We start from the raw sequence: 6971 nt of genomic DNA, 5'->3' as shown, positions 1-6971 counted from the left end.
TGCATAAAAGAGATTATATTCAAAAGGCTATGTATTGTATAATTCCATTTATATAAAATCCAAAAAAGAAACAAAACCGAGGTCTGGCTTCCAGTAATGGTGGAGTAGCTTGTTGAACTAACACTCTCACAGATAACAATGATAAAATCTGCATAAAATATTTTATATATTTATTGTATATATATATTGTATATATATTGTATATATATAGTATATATATTTTTTTATATATATATTTACATAGAATCATGTATCTATATGTAATACACATACAATAAATGTGTATATGTGTGTATGTATAAATCTCTTCCAAAGCAAGCAGAACTGAGAGGGAGTCTTCCCTTGAATGATGGGAATTGCACCAGGAGATATTTGCAAGCTTGAGTCTTTTGCCTCAAAGCATTCCAAAATCTGTACGTGGCCCAGATAGGGGAGAAACTACAGTCTTTCTTGTAATGTTAGAGGATGTATTTTGGGGCTGGCAGAGTAGCTGGAAAGTTAGGGGAGAAATTCTGGAAGGGAGGGAGCCACTAAGAGGAAAATCTCAAAATGTGTATGAAAGTCTCCCCCCCACACACACCAAATTGGCAGATCTTTGAACAACACACATGCAGGGTAGGCCCCAGAGGGACTATTGTAAAAACAGCAGTTGGAAGATGAAAGATCTGATTGAGGATTTCAACTATGCCCACTGTAAAGGAGATAGGATTGGAGTTTCAGTCCAGCCAAGTTAACTCCCTGCTAGAAAAATAACACCACTCTTCAGAGGAATACAATAGAATTCAAAGTCTCTATAACTATCATACATGGTTTTCAGTACACAATTTAAAAAAGCATGAGATTTGAAGAAATAGGAAAATGTAATCCATATATGACCAAAAGCAGGCAGTAGAAACTATCCCCAAGTTGTTGCAATTAGCAGACAAGGATAAGAAATTAGCTTTTATGAAGATGATAATGGTGGTAAAGAAAAATATTCTCATAATGAATGAACAGATGTGGAAACTCAGCAGAGAAATGGGAATTATAAAAACGAACCAAATAGGAAGATGAAATAAAAAAAAAAGTACTTTTGAGTTTACCAGTAGATTAGAAACAGTAGAAGAAACATGAAGACAGAGCAATAGAAATTATCCAGTCTGAAGAAAAGAATGTAAAATTTTTGAAGGAAAATGAAGAGAGCCTTACAACCTGTGAGATGATTGAGTCCCCAGCAGAGAGAGGAATGACAGAAAAATTAAATGAGACAGAAAGGCAAATCAATAAGTAATAACATAAAACTTCCAAAATTTGGTGGAAAATCTAAAATTTTAGATCTAAGAAAGTCAACAAACCCACAAAATAAAATACAAAATAAAACCATACTTCAGCACATGATAGTCAAGCTGTTAAAATCCAAAGATAAAAAGAAAATCTTGAAATCATTCAGGAAAATACATACACACAGGGGAAAACATTACATAGAAGGAGAAATAATGTGAATGATGGATGATATATTATCAAAAAAAAATAGACAAATCAACAACAAAATCACATCTTTCAAGTACAGAAAGAAAACACAAAAGTCAACACAGGATTCTATATTTAGCAGAACTCACTTTCATAAAGGAAGCAGAAGCCACAATAAGATACCACACACCAATTAGATGGCTAAAATAAAAAATAAAATTGCAAATACCAATAAAATTGCAACTACAAAGTGCTGGTGAGGACTAGGAGCAACTAGAACTGGGAATGCAACATGATAGTTGCATTCAGAAAACAGTTTAGCAGGTTCTTATAAAGTTAAACATATACTTATTATATGACTCAGATATCCCACTCCTAGGTATTTACTGAAACAAATTGAAAACTAATGTTTAAGGAAAAATCCTTGTGTGAATCTTCATAGCCATTTTATTCATAATTGCCAAAGCTGGAAACAAACTAAATGTCCTTCATCAGGTGAATGGAGAAAGAAGCTCTGGTGCATTGGTATATTAGAATACTACTTGATAATAAAAAGGATAAACTCTTGATTTACACAACAACATGGATGAATCTTGGATGCATTTCTCTAAGGGAAGGAAGCCAGATTCAAAAGGCTATATAGTATATGATTCCATTTCTATGACATTCTAGCAAAGGCAGAAATACAGGGATGGAAAATGATCAGTGGTTGCCAAGGGATGGAGTGGGGGAAGGGGTTGACTACAAAGTGACAGCATGAGAGAAATTTGGGGGTGAATAAAACAGCTCTGTATGGTACTGTGGGGGTGGATATACGACCATAAAGTTGTCAAAACCCATAGAATTGTACACCACAAAGAGTGAATTTTACTCTGCAAATTTTAAAAATCAATCAGGATGCTAGGGAATTCAGATGGAATGAAGTGACAAATGAATCTCACTGTATTATAAGCATGTGACATAACCACACTGAAGGTGTGGAGATGAAAGGTCCTGACCTGAGTAACTTTGGAAGACAATGTTTTGACGGGATACTGTAAAACTAATGTACTCGACACAAACACTGTACTCTAGGTGGTAAATTTGTTTTTCATAAGGGTATGGATTAGCAATTCTGAAAGTAGTTGACACATTAGTAAATATATTGTAGCTAACTGGAGTTAAGTTTCTCACTGTTGGTGAAAGAAGTTACAAATAAGCAAAAGGAGAATACTAGAATAAACTCTGTGGTGCTGGATTGGAGTTGGAATTATCAGTATGAATCCATGTCTCTTTTAATATATCTATCCAGATAGATGCATTGATAGATAGACTGATAGATCAATTGATAGATGTGTATACCTGAGTTTATATTCATACATACATTTCCAAGCTCTGCTGAGAGTGTCTAGAAGCATTGACACCATAGTATCAATGAGCACACCTGGCTCCCAGATCTTGGTTTCTAAATATCATTCCCCAATAAAAATAAGCAGGTTTTCTTGGAGAAATGGGTACTTCTAGGGCTGGAGATGGAAAATACAAGATGAGCCTGGAGCATCTTGTAGTTCTGGGAAGTCTGAAAGTGCTTTAAAAAAAAATACAGAAAATGATGAGATGTGTCAAAAGCAATCAATCTGAAATACTTCCCAATGGCTCAAGTTGGAAAACTGAGAGCAACAAAATAAATAATGGTAGCACTGGATTATTACCCAGAGAATAAAATAAATATCCATGAGTCTATACTGATATAAAAAAGATTAAATAAGAAAGGAAGAAAGAAAGAAAAAAAGGGAAAAAAAAAGAATGAAAGAAAGAGAGAAAGAAAGGAAGAAGGAAGGGAGAGGCAGGAGGGGAATCTTCCTCACAGAATTCCAAATAATAACCGCAGATGGACAGCATGAAATAGAAAATTGCCACTAGAACACCACAGTAATAATTACTGTGGGCAAGACTGACTGATGAATGCAAAAACTGTGGGTGAAACTTAAAGAAGAAACAGTACATTTACAGAACCTCAAAGCATCTACCTCCAAATACTTAACTTTTTTCTCTTAATTTATTTAAAAGACTTATGACTATTCAAAGCAAAAATTATAACACTGTATTGTGGGATTTATAACATGGGTAGATGTAAAATTTATGAAAACAATAGCACAAAGTTCAGACAGTAAGTGGAACTGTTCTGTAGCAAGGCTTCCATATTTTACATTGATTAAATTGGTGACTATTAAGTCTAGGTAGGCTGTGATATGTTAAAGATGCATATTGTAATCTGGAACAACCACTAAAAAGGGCAAAAGGTGTGTCACGTAAATGCTAATAAAGGAATCAAACAGCATACAAAAAGCTTTTGTACAAGAATGTTCGCAGGAGATGACCTGCACGTCCCCAGGAGGAAGATGAGCGCACTGCGGCGCATCCACAGAGCAGAACGCCCTAAGCCGTGCCGAGGAGCAAACGCTGACACACACATGCTGGGCGAGTCTCATCAACCTCATGCCGAGGGAGGCAAGCCGGACAGAAAACAACACACGTGGGATGATTTCAGCCAAGATGAACCTATGGTGAAAAAACCAGAACAGTGGTTGCCTCAAGGGAAGGAAAAAATTGCCTGAGAATGAACAGGAAGGAGTTTTCTGGGGGTGATGGAAACATTCTATTCTTAAAGGGGTGAAGGTTATATGGGCAAGTTTATTTGCCAAAACTATAGAATTGAGATTTGTGCCTTTCAGTGTGAGTACATCTTACCTCCACACACACACAAAGGACTAAAAGTATAATAAAGTGAGGTGGGAATGGGATGGAGTGTGGATGAAATAAAAATGGCCGATGATTAGTAGTTGTTGAAGCTGGGTGATGGGCCTATTATGCTATTTTGTTTTTCTGTATATTGTTTAAATTTTTCTGGCATCCACAGAGCAGAATGCCCTCAGATATTGTTCTGTAATAAAACAGAAATTGTTCTGTAATAAAACACTTGTATAAGAAGACAAACTTGATATACAGTGTTCGCTGGTAAGATATTGGTTACCTTTGAGGAGGAAGGAAGAGGAAAGGGATTGTCCGGGTCTGAGTGAAGCTGCTGCTAGTTCTTGGTCACACAAGTGTGTTCACTTTGTAATAATTCTTTGAGGTTTACATGGATGACTTCTGCATATATTTCTGTACACACGTTATACATCAATAAACATTTTAAATGCTGCATATTTGCACAAAGATCCTAACTCAATATCTCAGAATAACAGCAGGGTTTTGTTTTAAAGTGAAACACATTCACTCATGACATCATCAGATGGATTTTAATACTCCCAAGTATCTATTAATGCCCTCACCCTGTGTGGTCCCCTGGGTCTTTCCATTCTTGCCTCAATTTGGTAACTGGCATGGTTTTGAGATTTTATGATGTCATCTTTCTCCAGCAAGGTCCACTCCCATGACGATAGTCACCAAGGCCATGACACCTAGCACAGTGCAGTGTTCACACCATGCACTCAAGACCTGTGGGACTGGGTTGAATGAGGAACAAAACGAGGAGCACATGATGTGCGTAACTTATGTCTAGGTGCCATATCATGACTTAGGAAATTGGTAGGGACTTTCGATAGATTTGCTACGCCTTCTAATTTTTCCTATTGAAAACAATGGGAAATAGGGTCTCAGAGTTCTTTCTCAGAGACAGTCTGACATTTCAAGCACAGATTACTGACAATTATTAATGGCATATGACTTTCACACCTCACCTTAGTTTTAAGTTGTTAACTCCTTACCTTGGAAATGACATAACTTTGCTTCTTCTAAATCTTGTAGTAATACTGATGTTCCAGAGAGTCGGGCCACGGATATTCTGCTGTTGTGCATCCTCTCTGCAAAGAAGTGGAGCTGTGCATCCACCAGTCTGAGAAGCATGTGGTGCTGTAGTATTTGGAGTCAGAGTAGCTAAATGGAAAAATTACTTCAGAGAATTATCACCATAACCCCCAACAGCAACAAATTATTTTGCTTAATTATTTTGTGATTCTGTGGGTATATTTAAAAAGGGATATTAAAACTGGCTGCCAAGGAGCCAGCCCTATAGTAGAGTAGAAATTGCATGTTACTTTCCTACACAAACTTGCCTAACATTGTGGGACTGAGCAATGAGAAGTTTTGGTGCTGTTGCCTGTGTTAACGAGGCCAAGAGGTCCACACTGGGATAAGGAAGTCCAGTGAACAAGCCTGTGTGCAGCGTCAGACAAGGGGCATGCGTGTGGTCACCTGAAGTGGCTTAGGGGTCACTTACCAGTGCACCTGAGTTTCCTGTCTGTACAATGCAGGAATTGGGGCTGCCCACTGTGATGTTTTCTCCTTTTTATGACATGTCTCAGGGCAGTCCTTCTAAGATGCCTGACCAAGGTATGGGCCCTTCAGGTGGGTGGGGTCCAAAGGGAGGATCTCTGCAGCGACCCTGACCATGGGGTCCAGAGGGAGGATCATGGCAGCCTGGAGGGATGCAGGGGATGGTAGGACAGGTGGCCTTGAAAAGGCAAATTCCAGGATCTCAGGCACCCGGTATTTCCATTTTAGATATTGAATTTACTTTTCAAATACTGGCCAGGGGGCTTCCACTAGGGCTGCAAGCAACCTCAGCGACAGCCAGTCTGGTGAGCCCCACCCCTACCTGAGTACCGGGCTCAAGGGATACAGCCCAACCTCACTGCGCAAACTCTGGGGGGTGCACAGGGCATGGAGGGTGGCTGTGGTATAGAGAAGAGGTGGGGTAGAGAGTGGGGTGGAGAAGCAGAGGATTGGGGCCCAGGGGCGGAGGGACGAGGCAGGAATTGGGGCCCTTAGCTGTTCATGCTGGGAGCTTTTGTCTCTTAACTGCTCCCAGTAGGCAGCCTGCAGAGCTGCAGGACTACAACTCCCAGGATGCTCTGAGCACAGGGCGGTGCATAGCCCTAGGGGGAGGAAAAGGGTGGTGTGCTCTTGGCTGAGGTCAAAGCCGTCATTGGCTGCAGACACTTGTCCAGCACCTGCTCCACGTGGACTGAGCCCCATAGGGATGTGATGGGAGGAGAAGGACCAGGGAGTTAGGAGGGTGTGGCGGCTGCATGGGCAGCCTCGGGCCTGCAGCGTGCAACTGCTTTTGTCCAAAGTTGAAGCCAGACTCACCCCTCTTCCACACCGCCTCCCTCCGTGGCTTGATTCCTCCTCCCACCTGCATGCCTGTGGGTCTTTCCACAGCCTCCTACCTAGTCCAGGGCCAGATGCTTCTCTAAAATTCTTATGGGAACTGGTTTGACATCCCAGAAACTTTCCACTTTGCCTGCTGCCCTCTGCCTCTCCAGCCAAAGTGCCAACATTTCATTAGCTTTTGGGAGAAATTCGCCCTTGTGGCCCCTCTTGCAAGCACAACTTAAGAGCTTTGCAGGGTGGTAACAGTGGCTGTTGCTTGCCTTTTTTGCAGATGTGGAAGTTGAGGCATCCTTGAGGTTAATCACTGGTTTCCCCAGGATCCGCTAAGAGCAGAGGAGAACAAGCCAATTCCCGGGAAAGTATCT

General features: G+C 40.3%; 1 protein-coding gene and 1 long non-coding RNA gene across 3 annotated transcripts in view; both read right to left on the bottom strand.

The window, feature by feature from the left end:
• Positions 1-3468: 3468 nt before the first annotated feature.
• LOC131420873 (uncharacterized) lies at positions 3469-5251 on the bottom strand. The gene is made up of 2 exons (XR_009223703.1): positions 5199-5251; positions 3469-3990 (listed from the first exon to the last, which is right to left on the bottom strand). It is a non-coding gene; the product is annotated as an uncharacterized LOC131420873 (long non-coding RNA).
• A 72-nt stretch (positions 5252-5323) lies between these two features.
• Positions 5324-6971, bottom strand: part of LOC131420831 (ral guanine nucleotide dissociation stimulator-like) — a 159617-nt gene continuing 157969 nt past the window's right edge. The window contains exon 7 of one of the 2 annotated variants that reach the window (XR_009223693.1): positions 5324-5367. The gene's annotated coding sequence lies outside the window, so the exon portion shown is untranslated. Of the gene's footprint in view, positions 5368-5718; positions 5911-6971 lie in introns of those variants that run through there. The other variant, XR_009223691.1, reaches the window with a different exon arrangement.

The sequence above is a fragment of the Diceros bicornis genome, chromosome 2 (assembly GCF_020826845.1).
Source record: "Diceros bicornis minor isolate mBicDic1 chromosome 2, mDicBic1.mat.cur, whole genome shotgun sequence".
Taxonomy (NCBI): domain Eukaryota; kingdom Metazoa; phylum Chordata; class Mammalia; order Perissodactyla; family Rhinocerotidae; genus Diceros; species Diceros bicornis.
Note: the sequence above shows the minus strand (reverse complement) of the source record. Positions and strands in the feature narration are given on the sequence as shown.